Source organism: Megascapheus bottae, chromosome 7 (genome assembly GCF_031878675.1).
Source record: "Megascapheus bottae isolate mThoBot1 chromosome 7, mThoBot2.hap1, whole genome shotgun sequence".
Taxonomy (NCBI): Eukaryota; Metazoa; Chordata; class Mammalia; order Rodentia; family Geomyidae; genus Megascapheus; species Megascapheus bottae.
This window is the reverse complement of record NC_143515.1, coordinates 82,334,730-82,354,201: the sequence shown is the minus strand read 5'-3', so window position 1 is coordinate 82,354,201 and position 19,472 is coordinate 82,334,730. Positions and strand designations below refer to the sequence as shown.

General features: G+C 50.3%; 1 protein-coding gene across 1 annotated transcript in view; it reads right to left on the bottom strand.

Annotated features, from left to right (window-relative positions):
* Eipr1 (EARP complex and GARP complex interacting protein 1) overlaps window positions 1–19,472 on the bottom strand; it is a 77,566-nt gene that overhangs the window by 28,371 nt on the left and 29,723 nt on the right. The window lies entirely within an intron of this gene.

Sequence of the window (19,472 nt, the reverse complement as noted above, 5' to 3'; positions counted from 1 at the left end):
GGCGAGATGTTGAAGAGGTGACAGTGATCACGATGCACTGTACTTATCAACCACTTTGTTAAATAGCAGTACAACGACTGCACAACTAAAGGTAACTTTAAAGATTAAGGCAGCTTATCAGATTAATAAAGCATCTATGCACTCAATCTTTTTAATGTTTCAAACAACTTTATTTTACAAGACCAGGACAAAAGTGATCTGGAAGTCTGTGGGGGGAATGGAAAGGGCAGGCGGAAGCCGAGGCCTAGGGTCAGGGGAGGTCAGGGGAGGTCAGGGGAGGCGGAGCGAAGGAAATGGTATCATGATCTTTCAGTCCTGTGGCAAGCCAGGCCGCTTTGCACAGCCACTGCATTTTTAAAAAGGATTTTACATCAAAGTAGCTTATCAGATTAATAAAGCATCTGTGCATTAAAAATTAAAATCATGGGGCTGAGAGTTTGGCCTAGTGGCAGAGTGTTTGCCCAGCAAGCATGAAGACCTGGGTTCAATTCCTCAGTACCACATACATAGAAAAGGCCAGAAGTGGTGCTGTGGCTCAAGTGGTAGAGCTCAGTGCTCAGGCCCTGAGTTCAAGCCCCAGGGCTGGCAAAAAAAATAAAATAAAATAAAATCATGATACATTTGAAAACAGTACATGTGGTGGTCTTCCAGAGAAGACAGAAATATAGTAGAAATTCCTATGGTAAAATTATCAACTTTATGAAAATTACTAATACTGCTCAGGATTTTAACCAGGGCTTCCTGATTGCAAATTCAGGGGTAATTTCATAGATATTCCAAGAAAACATAAAATTTGGGCTTAAAGACAAAGAATCACACATGTCACTGGTCTGTCTTTAGGTATCTTCATGTTAACATGCCTGCCTTTAAGTATGATAGCATGTGCACAAAGGCCTTGCTCTGTACAAGAGACTGTGTCCAACACTCAGCCACACAGTTTCTCTGCAGAGCCCAGGAGGTTAGCAGAGGGGCTCCAGGAAATATGAAAACAACCACTCCACCACAGAGTGGCCCAGAATCACACTTGGCCACGGGGCACGCAGGGGCGGCCCAGGACCACAGCACCCCTAATTCACACAAAGGCAGCTGGGCTCCAAGGCCGGGCCACCCCGGCACAGCTGCAGCCAGTGTGTCACCAACTACACTGGACTTTTAGCACATGCACATGGTTCAGTGCACTTGTGCTTTCAATTCATGAAAACTATATATGACATAAAGCAATGCTTTGATAGATGTTTACATTGTGAAGTGGCTACATTAAGCCAATATGAATTGCTTTACATACTTTTTTTTGTTCTAAGAACTCATTTCAGGTTTAGAATATATTGTTACTCTTTCTATGATGTTCAACAGACTGGAGTTCCTTCCTCCTTAGTCTCTCTCCCTTCCCCTATCCCACCCCAGGCAGCCCCCGTCTCCTCTCTGCTCTGGTCCCTGGAATGTTTCAATTTCATGTGTAAGTGGGAAAACACAGCATCTCTCTGCCTGTACCAAAAAGAATTTTATGGTGCAGAGCCCCACGCTTGTCCATCCTTCACCCACTGATGACACTTCACTGGATTTTATGCCATAACCATTCCCAAGATGCTTCCATAAATAAGACTACTGGCCAGCCAAGGGAGAGGCTGCACACACTGCAGCGGGAGTGCCAGCCACAAAGAAGGCCTCCCACATAGCAGTGGGCGTGCCAGGGGAGAGACTGCACACACTGCAATGGGTGTGCCAGCAACAAAGGCCTCACACTGCAGCAGGTGTGCCAGAGGAAAGGCAGGCTTCCAGGTGCCTCAAGGAGCAAAGCAGATCTGAACAAATAAGTGCAAGGGTGCACACAAGTCTTACTAGACACTTCACAAAATGCTACTACACCAGTATGCTTGGGAATTTCAACTGCACGAAAAACCTAGATTTTCTGAAACAGATTTTCTTTCCAGGAGTTAAGTCTGCAAACATGGTGGGTACAAGTCCAAAGTCCCTTCCTGGAAATGTAAACAGGAACTCTATCACCACCACCTCAGAGACAGGAACAGCTGCTGGACCACGGCACAGAGCACACTTCTTGCCTAAGGAAGAAGGCAAGAAGCCTAACCCCCCCCCCCCGCCCTCAAAAGCAGATGGCATTTGGGGTAAAGGGCACTGGAGAGGAAGTGCAGGAAGCAGGTCCAGACACACTAATGGCTCTGGAACACTGAAAGTTGTTTCCACAGCTCTGCACTTCCGAGAGCAGTCGATGTACATCACCATACAGTAAGGGAACAAAGGGGCTTTCAGGAGGAGAAACGCTGCAATAACCAGGGAGACATTCGTTTTCACCTCTGCATTAATACCATATGGAAACCACATTCTGCAAAGTAACTAACTGCCTGGGCTGAATCAACACCACAGAGTCTGGACCCTCCAAACCCAGCGCCTGAGGCCCGCGGGCAAAACCAGGCCCAGCACCAATGCACAGGCTCCAGGAAAACAGAGAAAACAAAGAGGGCCATTCTGATCAAAATGTAACATATGCACATCTGAAACAACAGGGTGAAACCACTTGGTAAAATTAATACACACTAAAAAGAGGGGGCAGGGAGGGAGGGAGGGGAAGAAGGGAAGGGAAGAAGGGAAGGGAGGGAGGGAGGGAGGAAAGGAAGGAGGAAAGGAGGGACAAAGAGAAAGAACAGCGGGAGAGTAGGCTCTGATGAAGGTGTGGGTCGCAGCAGGAGGGCTGGGTGTGGATGGCTGAAGACACAACCGTGAACCTGCTGAAACTGTCCATCAAGGGCAAAGGCACACGAGGACCATCCAGCTGTCAGCTGGCTCCAGACCCATGGCACCTATGACGCTGCCACAGTGAAACCTCCCTTCTACAATTAATACAGGCCATGTTTCAATTAAAATAAGAACAATCTCCTAAGTGAAAGAATGGCATGGCTGAAAAATGCTTAAGAAAACAGGAGGCACAGCTAAGTTTAAAACATCCTCAGCTAAAGGCATATAAAAAATAACCAGTTGCTTTCACTGTATGACTGTAACTACCAACTGTACCTGGGCGCTGGTGGCTCATGCCCACAATCCTAGCTATTCAGGAGGTTGAGATCTGAGGATCATGGTTCAAAGCCAGCCTGGGCAAGAGTCTGTAAAACTCATTATCTCCAATTAACCACCAAAAAGCCAAAAATGGAGCTGTGGCTCAAGCTATAGAATGCCAGCTTTGAGGGGGAAAAAGGCTCAGGAACAGTACCGAGGCCCTGAGTCTAAGCCCTAAGACAGACCACCCCCCAAAAAAATTAAATATATATATATATATATAAACTGTACTATCTCCAATAAGGGATGAATAATTGTTAGAGCTTTAAGGTAATTGAAGTAATTTATGAAGATTTTTTTTAAGCACAAGCTCTCTGTAAACAAACCATAGACTATATAAACACAGATCACTGTAGACAACAAGAACACAGGCTCAGTACACAACAGAGCTCTGTAGACAACACACAGCCCAGGCTCTGTAGAAAACCCTGCCACAGTACAGTACAGCAGCAGTATAAAACCTAGACACACACACGCACAGCATCACTGCACACAGCAAACCCCCCAGGTGCTGACACGAGTGTGAGAGCCACAAGACAATGGCCTTAGAAAGGAGTTCAGATAACATACTGAATGAGGAAACTGAGGCCAGGTGACATTAACTGACCTTTTTAAGTTCACACAGCTCATTAGCAACAGAGTAAGGATGAAATGAAGCCTCTTAACTCACATAACAGCCCATTGCTTTGAAGGAGAAAATGCCAAGTTGTGTCTTTAAGGCCAATTTAACACCGCTGTCTATTTTTTCCATACAGCTCAAGAGCTGGAGACACTTAATGAGATAAAAAGACTAATCTGGAAAAAAGGAAGGTGCTGCTGTACAGGGAGTGCTGCTCCTTTGGCAGGGGATTACCAAGTCAAAGGCTCCCAGGAGCTCAGGGGAGATTAGCGCATTTGTGGGCAAGGACAGGCCACAGGAGGAGAGGAAGGGAGAAGAGGGAGGGAAGGGGAGGGGGGAGGAGGGGAGAGGAGGGAAGGGGCGGAGAGAAGAGGGGAGAGGAGGGAAGGGGAGGAGGGAAGGGGAGGAGAGAAGAGGGGAGAGGAGGGAAGGGGAGGAGAGAGGAGGGGGGGGGAGGAGGGGAGAGGAGGGGAGGGGGGAGGAGGGGAGAGGAGCAGACTCACAGGCACCCAGGGGCTATTTTCAGACCAGACCGCCTCTCAAGTCTGGTGCAAGCTGAGCAGGTGAGTCAGGCAGACTCCAGCTCCACGGGCTGAGCAGCACGGCACAAGAGAATCCCCAGCAGCAGTCACTGGAAATGCTAGGAAACACGGTGACAGGACTGTGTTCAGAGCACACCGCTCCCTGTACAGGACCACAGAACGACTGCCTGCCGTGGGACCAAGGGGAAGAGTCCTTGCCTGGCATCTGGTCTGACCTGCACAGACCCTGTCACCTCACTCCAGGCGGCTAAAAGAGCACAGCGCCCATGGAGAGGCTCTTGGGCAGGTGGTGGGAGGGGCGGAAAACAGGCACTGGTGCCTCACATCTGTAACCCCTAGCTATACAGGAGGCTGGGATCTGAGCATTGTGGTTCAAAGCCAACCCAGGCAGGAAAATCCATGTGACTCCTATCTCCAATAACGACCAGAAAACTGAAAGTGGCACTGTGGTTCAAAGTGGTAGAGAGCTAACCTTGAGCAAAAAAGCTCAGTGACAACACTCAGGCCCTGAGTTCAAGCCCATGACCAACGATGAGAAAGGTGGGGGACATGGAGGGAAGACGCAGTCCCAGCACTGCCCTGACCCAGGTGGGCACAGGGCAGCCACCCGCCCCTTCAGTTCTCCACTGGTGGCAGATCACAGGCTCAGAACTGTCATCTCAGAAGGACCCCAGTCCTCTCAGGAAGGAATGCAAGGGCTAAGATGGCTAGGGAACCGCCACTGAAGCCCTGCAATGCCAGCCCTGGGGAGTCACCAGCACATCTAAGTGGGCTACAGCGCTGGAGGGCCAGTCAGTGCACGCCAAGGCCTATGTGGCGGAGCCAGCTGCTTTCCTGAACACACACAGAAATCAACATTCCTGGCATCTGCGGACCTGACACCCCCAGCAGCAGCATCTCACCCAATCCACTGGCAGAAGAGCAGGCTGTGGGAGAACACCACAGTCAGCCAAACAACAGGGACGGTGGTCACAATACTCAGTGCACAACCACAACATGGAACCATGGCAGCTGGGGGTGAGTGGGGCTGGGAGATGGGAAAGGTGGATGGCGGAAGTGGTGACACAGACCAGGGTGCGCTGTCCTCAGGGACTGACATGTTGAAGTGAAACGCCTCTGCACAGCTATTTAAAGGTAACAAAATAATGAAGAAATCAGGTCAACCCAAAGCAGCACTGCACCGTCAGGGAGAGGAGAGCTGGAGCACACCTCAGAGACACTGCACCGTCAGGGGGAGGAGAGCTGGACCACAGCCTCGGAGACACTGCACCGTCAGGGGGAAGAGAGCTGGAGCACAGCCTCGGAGGCACTGCACCGTCAGGGGGAGGAGAGCTGGAGCACAGCCTCGGAGGCACTGCACCGTCAGGGGGAGGAGAGCTGGAGCACAGCCTCGGAGGCACTGCACCGTCAGGGGGAGGAGAGCTGGAGCACAGCCTCGGAGGCACTGCTGTTGACCCACCTGCTGCCTGTGTCCACGGAAGGCTTCAAGAGGGATGGTAGGAAGGTCTATCCAGCAGGGCAGGGCTGTTCCAGCACTGAAACCAACCTAGCCCCCTTCTGCTCACGTCCAGTGGTGTTTACCAGGCCAGCTGGGCACAGCAGCAGCCACCCACCTTCTCTGGCAGGCAGGTGCATGTCTAACATCCTGCTGAAAGCCTGTAGCGCTTTCTGGACTGGCCATCAGGACCTGTGAGGGGTTGCGTGGACAAGGCCTCCTTGGGCTGGCCTGCTGCTGGACTTGTGGCATGAACTGAGCAGGAATACAAGACACAGAGAAGAACGTGAGAAGGAGCAGTGTGGGTCGCGGGGTCTCACGCCCTGCAATCCTTGCCCTCTGCTGCCTGCCTCTCTGTCCTCAGCCTCTCACCTGCAGCTCTGGACACAGCTGCACACCCTGCTCAGGGAAACCCGTCAAGCAGGACGCCTGGCGATGCCCTGTGCTCAGGACTGGCACTGCACTGCAGGGCAGCGTGCAGGCCCGTGTGCCGGGGAGCGGACCAGCACCTCCCTTGGCAGTGTCCTTTCCAGAGGTCCGTGACGGTTTCTCCACCCCAGCTCCAGAAGGCATGGTTGTGGAAGCATCCCAGCACCCTCCGAGACCAAGTGTCCCTGTGAGATCTGCAGGTGGCCTGAGGTGTGGCACTGGCACTGGTGTCACCATCTGCTCCCCAACACACTCGGGAGGCTTCCTTCCCACTGGCCAGCCCAGAAACCAGACTACAACTCTTCACGGTGGCCCACGCCTAACATCAGCCTCCAGAGAGCTGGAATCGCCAGCCCATGTCACCACACCTACCACTTACGTGGAATATTTCTAAAAGAATCAAACCACGTACCCAGACAAATTACAACTGCTGGAATAATCTTAACAGCGGAGCAGAACCACCTGGGGAGAAGCAATTACTGGCGTGGAGACATAAGAGAGTAAGAGACGTGCGTGCAGAGGCCTAGGAGCAGGAGGTGGTGCAGACATGACACTTGGCACAGGCAGCTAAGCGGGGTACACTGGGAAAAGAGAGAACAGGAAGGGACAAAACCTGAGAAAAAGCCAGATCTGGGGAAGACACAAATATCCTAGGTAAAGAGGCAGGACTATTTCCAAGTGAAATAATGAAAACAAATCCATTCCTATGGACAGGTGACAGCAAAAATGCAAAACAGTGAAGAAGAAAATTCACAGGCAGCCACAACTGCATGCAGGTTTACAACAGATCTGTCTAGTGAGCAGATCTGTCCCTCAGTAGGTCCTGGCCAGCCACACCAAGGACCCTGCATCTTTGAGCAACTTCTTCAAGAATATGCCAAACAATGCACACTTGTTTTCAGGACATTCCTTCTCCTCAGAAGGAATGCAAGTGACCCCAGTGGAAGGTTCCCTCCCAAGCTAGAAGGCAGGGGTTATGGCTCATGCCTGTAATCTTAAATTCTTCAGGAGTCACGGGAGGACCCAAGTTTGAAGACAGAAGAGTTCACAAGAGACCTCTGAAACCACAGATAGCTATGGTGGCAGATATCTGTCACCCCAGGCTACATGGGATGCTGGGACCGGGAGGATCAGGGTGACAGGTCAGCTCTGGCAGAACAGTCCAGAAGACCCCCATCTCCACAGGCACAAAGCTGAACACAGTGGTACACACCTGTGACCAGGGAAACTATGGGAAAACTAGAAGTAGGTGGACTTTGGAGCCTGCAGGGAACAAAACTTTACCCTAAAAGTAACCAGGGAAAAGCAGGGCCAGAGGCTTGGCTCAGAGGTAAAGAGCCTGCCTCACAAATGCAAGGCCGACAAACCCTTAGAACCACCAAGAGAGAAAAGTTCAGAAAAAGCATATGTAAAAATTTAGAAAACAGCCAGGTGCCAGTGAGTCACACCTGTAATCCTAACTACTCAGGAGGCTAAGCCAGCCCCGGCACAAAAGGACCTGAGACTCTTATCTCCAATTAACCACCAGAAAACCAATGTGGGGCTGTGGCTCAAGGGTTAGGGTGGTATCCTTGAGCTGAAGAGCTCAGGGACAATGCCCAGGCTCACAGTCTAGCCCCACAGCCGACAAAGAACAAAAAACACCCCCCTCAAAAAAAGACAAAACAAACTAACAAAAAGATACATTGATCACATTAATAACTGCCAAGATAAGCTGGGCACAGGTAGCTCAGGCCTGTAATCCTCCCTACTCAAGAGGCTGAAATCTAAGGATCACGGTGGGACGCGAGCCTGGGCAGGAATCCATGAGATTCCTATCTCCAATAAACTATCCAAGAAAAGCAGAAGTAGAGCTGTGGGTAAAGTGGCAGAGCACTAGCCTAGAGCAAAAGAAACTCAAGGACCCAGGACCTGAGTTCTATCTCAAGTCCAGCACAAAGTATTTTCTCAAGAGAAAAGTGTTCTGTTTTGAAATGTTTCCGTTTAGGAGAAGCAGGTCTTCTAGGTGGGCAGAGGTGGAAGCACAAGCCAATGCAGGCATGGCATTCCACACACATCGTGCAGAAACTCAACTTCATGGACTATGGGCTGGGACAGGAGGGAGAAAATGGGACGTCAAGCACGGCACTCACAACCTGACTTACAGAATTGCAACGCCTGTGTAAAACGCCTTCATTACAGCAAAAGGAAAACACCTCATTTAGGGTAAGATTTAGGGTAAAGGTGGACTGCTTACTTCCTTGTTGCAAATGGTATAAATGAGATACCAATTTTGCCCAGGATGAAAAATCACAAGCACCCTCTTACCAGTAACAGTATCCACACAACTTACACAGGACCACATTTTTCTCAGTAAATACTAACAAGGTGGCAGCAGCCTGCTCCATCTGGCCTAAGGAGGGGACACAGGACAACCTTCAGTACAGCCCACCTTTGCTCTGCTGCCATCTCTGGCACTCACCTCCAGGTGGCCTGCACTGGCGCTGTCTCTTCTGGCTCTAGCCATCTCCATGGTCATCCCTAAGACCTGCCTGCGTGGCTCAATGCTGCTGCAGCACATATCCCTCCAGTCCCAGGCTCCTGGGAGACTCCCCGCCCCCACACAGTCCCAAGGGACCCATATCTGTCATCCTAACTACTCAGGAGGCTGAGATGCAAGGACGGTAGTTCAAAACTAGCCCAGGCAGGAAAGTCTGTGAGCGCTAATCCCCAAGTAACTACCACAAAACAAGAAATGGAGCCGTGGTTCAGTTAGGCCTAGTGCTAGCCTTCAGCAAGAAAGCACACAGACAGCACCCAGATCCGAGTTCAAGCCCCAGTCTAATATCATGCAGCCTTCCTTTGGGGCCCACACAAGGCAGAACACCATGATGTAAAAGCATGTGGCAAAGAAAAACCGCTCCCCTCATGCCAGCCAGAAACACCCCCAACAACCCCATCCTCCCACAGGCCCTACTCCCTCCTCACCATTCAGTGTGGGTTCATCAACTGACAAGGTATGTGCCTGCATGTCAAGCCAGCCACCTCTCAACAGCTCCACCATCTGGGGCTGGGCCTGCAGCACAGGGGCCTTTCAGCCATTTTCTATCTAAACTGAAACAGGAGGGAGCAGAGCCGCTCTGGACAGCCTCCTCACTGAGGACAGACAGACAGCCTGTCCTCTGGGTCTCATCCTACATGCCGTACGCCGTTAGCAGAATACACTCAGCCATGTAGACTTCTCTTCTTGCACACAAGTACCCTCTGGATTGGAGGGTCTCCCCACCCCTGACCCCCCTATGAGGCTGGAGATTTCCTCTAGGTATCACTGGAGGGGCACACCTTGTCAAAAAGGAGATACAAGGACCGGTAGAGTGCTTGCATAGCATGCACAAAAACCTGGGTTTGATTCCTTGGTAACACATACATAGAAAAGGCCAGAAGTGGTGCTGTGGCTCAAGTGGTACGGCTCCCTAGCCTTGAGAAAGTCCAAAAATGTTCAGGCCCTGAGTTCAAGCCCCAGGACTAGCCAAAAAAAAAAAAGAGACACAAGTTGGAAACAGCTCTAAGAAAGGAGTTGTCACTATCACCACTGTGAAAGCAAGGCCAGACCCGGGGACAGACACTTTGGAAAATGTACCCACTTCTTATAAAAAGAAAAACGAAGCAGGAAGAAGGGAAAGGTAAGCAGAAGGAGCTCTTCAGATAGACCTAAGAGTGGCACAACCACCAAGTTCCTGTTCTCAGACAGACTAAAGGACAGTCGATGAACATGCTGACAGGGCACTCTGACACACAGGCACACCGAGCTGGGCCTCTTCACACCCTACACATAGTGCACCTCTCTGATCATACCCAAACTGTGCCCTCAAAGGTGCCTGCCACCAGCCTACAGGCACAGAAACAGCGTGGGGTGCAGGACTGCACCTTGGCCCTGGCAGCCTGACGTGCAGAGGAGCTGTGTGAGCTGGTGTCTGTTCACATCTGGCGGAGGACCTCCTGAGTCATCACCCTTCTCACACCCCAGACAGCACCCAGAGGTGAGAGGAAACGACGACCACCCGAGGTCAAGCTCTGAGGACGTGTGCAGGAGCTGGGCTATCCGAGCCGCCCTGCACATCTGTGGCCCAATGGCCCTGTCTCACCCTTCTCACTGCACTCTAAGTCCTCTGCCCTCATTTAGTCGTCTTGCGTTCCTGCTGTCATCACACAAAATCTTCAGAAGGCCAGCTGCCCATGACCTTTGCCTTGCTGTGGGAGGAGGGGCACTGCACAGGGTCCCCCACGTGGACATGCCTCCTAGTGCCATATCCAGGCTTGCTACAGCCCCGCTTCTTTCTCCCCCACTGCCACCTGAGGCACAGCGAGCTGGTCACAACTCTGCATTAGCAATCAGGAAGCTATCTCCTGGCTCCTGCTCCCATTCTGAGACCCAGGGTGGAACAGGCAGGAACTTTCTGAGTCAAGTTTCAGGGGCTCAGCAAGTCAAAGAAAGAATTGATCAGTGGGATTGCATTAAACTAAGAAGTAACTTCTAACAAACTATATAGGCAACTTATACCATGGAAGAGGATCTTTGCTGGCCATACATCAGAGAATGGCCAGAATATAAAAAGAGCTCAAGAAACGAAACCCTCAAAGAATCAACATTCCAATTAATAACTGGGCAAACAAACTAATTAAGAGATTTCTCAGAAGATCTCTGGCCATAAAGAAAATATAAATCAAAACTATAACAAGATTCTATCTCACCCTGAGTAAAATGGCTACTATCAACAGATTCTGGAGGAAATGAAGGAAAATGCACCTAATACACTAACTACTGGTGGGATGCAAAATTGTTCAACCACTCTAGATAGCAGTTTGGAGATTCCTTTAAAAAGATAACGATCCTATGGTCCTACATTTCCATTCTCGGGCATTATTCAAAGGATTGGAAATCAGGATACAGTGAAATCACTTGTACAACCATGCTCACTGCAATACTATTTACCACAGACAAGGGAAGAAGTCAGCCCAGATCACCCTCAATGGACAAATGGATCAAGAACGTGTGATAGATACACACAATGGAGTTTTACTCATCCATTAGGAAGAGTAGGAGGAAAAAAAGATTAAGTAGAGTCAGATCCAGTTCCAAAGAGACAAAGGATGAATGTTTTCTCTCTTCTGTGGAAGCTAGAACTATTTATGGATGTACAAAGAAACAGAACCAAGTTGTTTGCAAGTATATCCAGATACCTTAGAAAAACTCACAGTCCAACAAAATGCATACCAGGAAACAAGTACTTGATAGGCAGGGGTGTGGGGGGAGGGGTAGATGAATGAGGAAAGGAAAGGGAATTGTTCAGAAATTAAGGAAACTGAGGGGAGTGGTAGGCTGTGATGAATGGAAAATGATGATGAAAGGTATGACGTCAATGAAGATGTACTGTAATTATAAATTAATTTGGTAAGTGATACCTCTTTTGTATGACTAAAGGCAATAAAAATATAATTTAAATTTTTGTCATTAGAGCTAGATATAGTGGAACACACCTACAATCTCAACAGGAAAAGGCAGGAGGATCTTAGAGGCCAATCTGGGGTATGACACTGTCCCAAAAAAGGAAACAACAAAAACTAAAGTGTTTTTGTTTTGGCTTTTTTAATAATGTTTTATGGGCTGGGAGTTTGGGCTAGTGGTAGAGTGCTTGTCTAGTATGTATGAAGACCCGGGTTCAATTCCTTGATACCACATACATGGAAAAGCTGGAAGTGGTGCTGTGGCTCAAGTGGTAGAACACTAGCCTTGAGAAAGTCCAAGGACAGTGCTCAGGCCCTGAGCTCAAGACCCAGGACTACTAGTACTACAAATAATAATAATGTTTCATTAAAACTCTCCAAGCACTTTTTGAGTTACCATGAGTGGATAAAAAGATGACTGGAAAAGACCAAATGTTGTTGCCAAAAGGTCCTCTGTCCTCCAGGCTTCCCAGGGCTTGAACAGCTGTCTGACCTCCCTAACTCTAACATCAGATGAGTAACGGTTACTAAAGATGGAGTAACACATCCATAAGTACTTCCAGTAGAAGAGCAAGGCTGCCCTACAAAAGGCAGAAAGAATCTGTTGCTAGGCAACAACCTGGCTTCCATCCCAGGGGCTCGGGTATCTGCTGGATAACCTGCCATCCTGTGTCACAGGGTGACAGCCATCTGACTTGAGTCCAAATGTGTGGGTCCCAGAAGACCAGAAGAGTGACACTATCTCAGAGTAAAGCTAACCATGTAAGTATAACCAGACAGCCATGAGCTGCATTCAGTGCAGGCAGATGGGAGCTCCAGGGCTGACCCTGCTGCAGTGCAGGCAGACCTGAGCTCCAGGGCTGTCCCCGCTGCAGTGCAGGCAGACCTGAGCTCCAGGGCTGTCCCCGCTGCAGTGCAGGCAGACGGGAGTTCCAGGGCTGTCCCCGCTGCAGTGCAGGCAGACGGGAGCTCCAGGGCTGTCGCCGCTGCAGTGCAGGCAGACCTGAGCTCCGGAGCTGACCCCGCTGCAGTGCAGGAAGGCGTGGTTCTGGACACTGGCTTCTGAAAACAGATGCAACTCACTAGAAAGCCATAATGGGTGGATGTACCCTTAAACAGGGCTGGTCTGGGGGTGAGGGGTTGTTTGCACAAGATTCAGTTGTTCAGCCACCCTCATATCAACCCTGGAGTCACATGTGCCAACGCCCAGTACTCCAGTATGGTCCAGCCCAATAGCCACCATCATCCTTTCAGGGACTTTTTTTTTCTTTTAGGTCCCAAGTGGGGCTTAAACTCAGGGCTGTCCCTGAGTTTCTCTGGCTGAAGGCTCGCAATCTACTACTTGAGCCATAGCACCATTTCTGGCCTTTTATTTTTATTAACATTGATTTCTACATCATATTTCAAATGGCATGTTTAACAAGTATTCAAGAAGGGAATCTCTATATACAATCGCTGGCACTTAAGATTTTAAAACATAAGGCTAACATAAGGTTAGGCTAAGGGTTTGTATGTCATAGATACATATTACTCCAGGTAATAAAACATTATGTATTTCTGGCCTTTTCTGAGTAGTTTACTGGAGGTAAGAATTTTATAGACTTTCCTGCCCAGGCTGGCTTCAAGTCGCAATTCTCAGACCTCAGCCTCTTGAGTAGCAAGGATGATTACAGGCGTGAACACCAGCCCCCGGCCCCTGTCAGGGATGGCCCAGCATGCCATCCTACTCTAGAGAGCCACAAGTCTCATCTGATGGAGTGCAGTCTTCCCAGAACTTGATTGTCCGGTGCTGCTTAGCCTTCTGGAGGTCCCACTGCTGCTCGCTGCTCTCCTCAATACAAGTCTGCTCTGTTAGTGCCTCCCTGGCTTCAGGGGAGAGGGAGAAACCCTATTTCCATGTTAATTAGAGCATTTCTCTGTTGCTCTCTTGCCCACATTCTCGGGTCGCATCGCTTCTTTCTGTCCTTCATACATGTAGTCTTCAAAGAATGCCAACCTTAGAGTGTCCTGTGTGTTATGACAGGAATGTTGCAACCCAGAGACCAGGCATGTGGATCACTGCGGATTCAACACCTCTGTTGCGAGAGACAGGGGAGGCAGGAGGCAGAAGGGTATCAAAGCTGCAGGTCCAGGAACCCCTCAGGCCTCAGCCTACTTCATTCCAGATCCTTCTGGCCCTGGGAAGCCCCTGCTCCCATCTGCTCTGTACTCCCTGAATCCCCACTGGCTTCGTGTTTCCTTCACAACTTAAAGTACTGGCACACAAAGGCCCTTCTGTAGCCCCTCTCCAGATATAGTAAGTCCCAAGATACATCGTAGCCACGAAGTATCAGGAACACCAATGTCACCCCGCCTCTACCCCACAGCACACCAGCTGGGTCAGCCCTTCAGCAGGGGCTCACCCACACTCCCCTGTCCATCTCTCTCCCCTGTACGGAGCTGGGGTGCACCAGCTAGTAGAGATGGTCAAATAGTAAGGACTGGTGGACTGGAGGCCTTTCGGGCCTGCAAACTGCCATCAGGCAGAGGCGTTCCCCATGCTCTGGGGGCCACTCTGGGTTTCCAGGAAAGAAGTGTGACCATGCTCTTAAGAGCCCCCCCCCCCCCCCGCCTCTGGTAGTGACACGGGCACACACGAGCACCAGGCCACTGTCCACTTGGGAAGCACAGCTCACACAGGCTGACAATGTTCACAGTAGTGAGAGCCTGGAGCAGGGTCATGTCACACCCAACGTCGTCACACACTTCAAGGTCAAGAATTCAATTTTTTCCTAATTAAGATTCACACCAACGCAAAATGGGATGCTGTCTTATGTGACTAGTGCACAGTTCATTACACACTCGAGTGCCTTCTGTGCGTCTGGGTGCTGAACACTTGTAATTCATAACCTGTCTGCTTTCAAAAGCAATCCAGGAGAGAAGGCTAGCAGCTAAATGTGTTACAGAATAGATCAAACTTATATTAGGAAAGTATTTAAATACAATGCACACCTCCAACCAATACGATTTCAGGAATAATAGATTTCATCTTCAATGTGAGAACACACTTAGCACATACCAGGGTGACACACCCATGGGGTAGCACTAAGAGGACTTGACACATACACCGGGTGCCACACCAGGATCGGGATGGGGAGAGCGGCCACTTTCCATAGCACAGTGTCACCCACTCCGACAGCAAACCAAGGCCCCTCAGTGCTAACACATGCCCATTCCTTGATCTTCCTGGACAAAGCACAACTGGAGAGCATGTAAAGGGACTGCTGGAGGTAGTGTAGCTGGCATCCAGAGCCCATGGCCTGTCCAGAGCCCATCAGTGCCCTGCACACAGCCACCAGTGCTCTGTCCATCGTGTGGCTTCACCAGTACTGGCAGAGGCCCACACTATCCCGCAGCTCCACTCTTGTCTGGCCACAGCAGGGTCAGAAATGTCCACTGTTGGCAGCCTCCCATGGGGTTCCAACACCAGAGAACACTTGGGTTGCAAGAAGAACACAAAGGTAAGCCAAGAATGAGCCACCACTGCATGTGCACCTCCGTCTATAACCTGCATGGTTCCTGCCCAGGCCTCGGAGGTGGGCAGACAGGAAAGGTTCGTTTTTATCTCTGTAGGGGCCAGAGAGCGAACATCTTTGGCTCTGTGGGCTACATGGTCTCCACTACAGATATTCAGCTCTGTCACCATGGGAAAGAAGTAGACGGCACGCAATGGTGCCTGTGAATTTATCTGTGTCGATCAAACCAGGAGGCTGGCGGTGGTTTGCTGAGCCAGACCCAGATCATGATATATTTTATTTAAGTAGACCAGGGCAAGCCTCTCTCCTCACTTTCTTACTGAATTCTTCCTGTAGACACGCCTGGTACCCTCAAATCTGGGGACAGGGCAATGCTCTAGGCCAGGCCCTTCCCTGACAGAGGCAGGAGGCAGCTATTGTTAGTCTTTTTCACATGTTGAGGTTTCTTGAAAAACAGGCTCTGGAGCTTAAAAAAAAAAAAAAAAGACTGGTGCTGAAAAACCCCTGGCTGGGACCAGACCTTACCTTTCTTCAGAGAGCAGGTGGTGTGGAACAGAACCAAAATCTAGCTCGTGTCAGGTCACCTCTGCTGCTTCCCCTGGGCCCAACAGCTCTGTTACTGACCCGGTGCTAGGAGGGGACAGAATTAACTGAAGGCACATACGGCTTCCAGTCATCCAGACACACTCAGCCTCTTCTATCTCATGAACTGGCTACAATCAGGAGCCTCCAGGACAAGATGTTCTGAGGGCTACAAGTGAACTCCAGGGTCCTCCCACAGGGAAAGCTGGGTACTTCTTCTGGAAACATCAGTACAGACACCGGAGTGCAGGCACACCTTGTCTGTTAGTGACCAGCCACATGAAGCTCTGAGGACAGCTTCCAGAGTCAAGCCCAGCTTTTCAAGGGGTGTGACCTGGCCCGACACAAATGAGCCCTCAAATCAGGAAGGCCCAGTGCTGGTCTGATGAGAAGCACCTCAAGCTCAGCTCTTCACCATGGCTCTCACCGGGTTTCTGGGAAACCTCAAACGTTTAAAATGGAGGACCTTATTTTTCAAAACTAAGAAAGGACACAACCATTTCTTAAGCCTTCATACCACATACTCCACCCTCCCCAGAGGTCTGCATTTTATTGTACCAGCTGTTCTCCTCCTGCTTCCTGACAGCACCTAGCCTTGAATACTACATGCATACATGGCCTGCCCATGTACATACGTGACCTGCCTACACATACATGGCCTTCCCACATGCACACATGGTCTGTCCATGCATACATATGTCTGCATGTATACCTTGTCTGCCCACACATGCATACATCTGGTCACATGTGTGCATGAGCTGGCCACACAAATACCTGCCCATGTAATTGTCCATGTCACAAGCCTTGTCTTTTCCTAGCACAGTAGCCTTTTATTAAAATGAAAAAAAAAAAAACAAAACAAAACCCCATACTGCCCACTTGTACCCACAGGAAGCTGAAACTCCCATTTGTCTGAATGATTTCCATTTCAAAAGTGAACCAGCACCACCACCACCACCAGCAGCCTCATTACAGCCATATGCAGAGCACAGCAATTCCCGGGTTCTGCCAGATCACTAGAGACTGACAACCTGGCATTTCAGATGCAATCCTGCAGGATGTCATTCAGAGTGATCTCAGGCGGTGAACACAAAATACCTCAACCCATTCTCTGCACCACCACTTATTTGCTGAGTGAGCCTGGGCCAGTCTGTCAAGTGCTCTGAGCCCAGGGTGGCAGGCCCACATTGAAAGCGGCCTTTGGCAGGCATCCTGAGGTCCACCCGTACTGAATGGAAGAGCAGGCAGGCACACTGCGGACCAATCACTAACGAGAACCACAGAAACGACCACTCTGCAGGTCAACAGGAGCAGCTGCATACAGTTCAACTCTGCGGAACAAGATGTCTTCACGTCTAGAGCACAGTAGAGCACAGCTCCAAATCGACTTGGCCTGTGACAAGCAGTCATCGCACAACAAATGCATTTTATGAACCCAGATGGAGGTAAAACCAACCTCGCTTCATTCAAACACAATTTTCTACCTCTCCGTTCTCACTGTACATCAGTATCTCTCTGGGCATCAGGACAGGGGTTGTTATAATGGCTCCCACAAACCCCTGGATCACCTGGTCCACCTTCTGGGATTAGCAATTCAGTTGAAGTGGGATGTGGTAGTTGCCCCCACCCCCACTCCCACCCCCACACACACACACACTCCTTCCTGGTCCCACACCCCAACAGGCACAGAAGAGAGCTCCATGGGCTCTGCAGAGAACTGGGTTTTCCCATAGCCTGGCCAGGAGATAGTCACGCAACTGCCAAAACTCTCCCGAACCATGCTTCTACATCAGAGACTTCAATTTCTCATGCCGGAATGGGCAACTAACCACTGAATCATGAGTAACGTCCTGGGACCTCACAGTGGTATTGTCATCTAACTATAACTGAACTGTACTGGCTGAAAAACAAGACAGCATCTGGTATTACATTGGTTTGCTATCACTTTTAGAGACTGAATGAAGTTCAAGTGCTAAAATAAGATGGTAAGACAAAATTACAATTGTCAAGAGATAGTTAGCTTTGCCATCTTGGATATTCAAATCCATCAGTTAAGCTACCTAGGGCCTCAGCTGTGACCGGTATTTCCCTTAGGAACACAGGGAACATAAACAAATTTAGAAACTCAAGATGAAGCTTGATTCTGAAACAAGGGTCAAGAGGCCAGGAAGTGGGGCCACATAGCAATTAGGATCTGACGGGCTGGCCAGTGGAAAGGCTCTCAGGAGCGGTGGCTACCAGGCTCAAAGAAGAATCCTTGGGGGCTTTTAAATACAACTCCTGGACCACACACACTAGGGCAATATCTCCAGAGTGGAATAAACTCAAGAGGCCATGTAAAATAGTCCTCCATGGCTGCGGGTTTCTAGACTGGCATCTGACTAGCTCTAGGCACAAACGAGACAAGCCTGGGTCCCTAATTCCAATAGCCATAGGCTGACAAGCCCTGGCAGCAACCTGGCTGGCTCCAGTAATTCAGAGCAGCCACATGGCTACTTCACGTCAGACAAGGGGCTGACTTTAAAAGAACAGAGCAGAATAAAATTTTAATTTGGGGACGTTCCCCTTGGTTATTCACAGAAGGACGGCTTCTAAGTCACTCAGAAAGTGAGCAGCTGGAGGTGCCCCTCCGCGCAGGCACTAGCTTCTGCTCCATCTTTTCCTCTGCACGTCCCATTCTGCTGACCAACCTAGGAAGCCACTCCTAGAGAAGCTGCACGTGTCACTAGAAGGCCCCTGGCCAGGAACCCCATCGCTCTGGGTGAATGAACAACTGAGTAGCACCCGTCCAGCCACAGCTTCACCGAGTGAGCCAGCGGCTGACCTCCAGAAGATACAGCACAAGGAAGCAACACTGGAAACCAAAGTGCAAGAGGAGGAGAAGTGCCAGAAGCAAGTCAAGGGAGGACCAGGAAGGGCTCAGCGAGGGAGGTGGACTGAGCGCCATGACGCTGCATCAGGGCCGGTGGCTGCAATCATCCTGCCTCTGAGTGTCAAGGCCCCGTTTGGGGTTTAAGCTGCCGATGTTCTGTGTATCTGTCCTATCCAGCCACCATCCTCCTAAGCCTTCTCTGGCTGACTCACAGGAAAGGAGATGACTGCAGACTGGAAGGAGGAGAAGGGGCACTGGCAGCTCCCAGTACTGCTGACCAGGTGACCAATCAGAAGGTGGCCTGCGGCTACTCTACCGCACCAGCCTGCAGGCCAGGACCTGGGAGTCACAAGCATGGCTGCCATGTTCACCAAAAACCACATGACTGGCAATTGCCCCTCTACAGCCACCAGGGAACCAACCTTTCCAGAACCCAGGTCACAAGCTGGCTCCTTGTCATAAGAAAACTAGAAACATAATTTCTTACTTCCAAATAGGAAAGGGAATTCATAACTCAGAATTCTCCCTCTAAATGTAGGAAGTCTTCTCAACAGATGAACAAAGAGCAGGAAGGGTCAGAGATCCCCACACAGACTGCACAGAGGACAGGTGTCAGGACATGAAGTCTGGCCCTCGGTAGCTCAGGCCACATCCCACCTTGCCAAGGCTCCCACCATCCTAGAGAAGTGGACAGCTGGCTGTATTCAGCCTGCACAGGGTTGGCAAGGGAGCTGCCCTGCAAGGACTGGGGACTCAGGGTGAGAGGGCATCAGGGGCTGGGGAGGCTGGCACCATCCCTCCGACCAGGTGAGACTGCCTCCACCTCCCCACCATCCCTCTGACCAGGTGAGCCTGCCTCCACCTC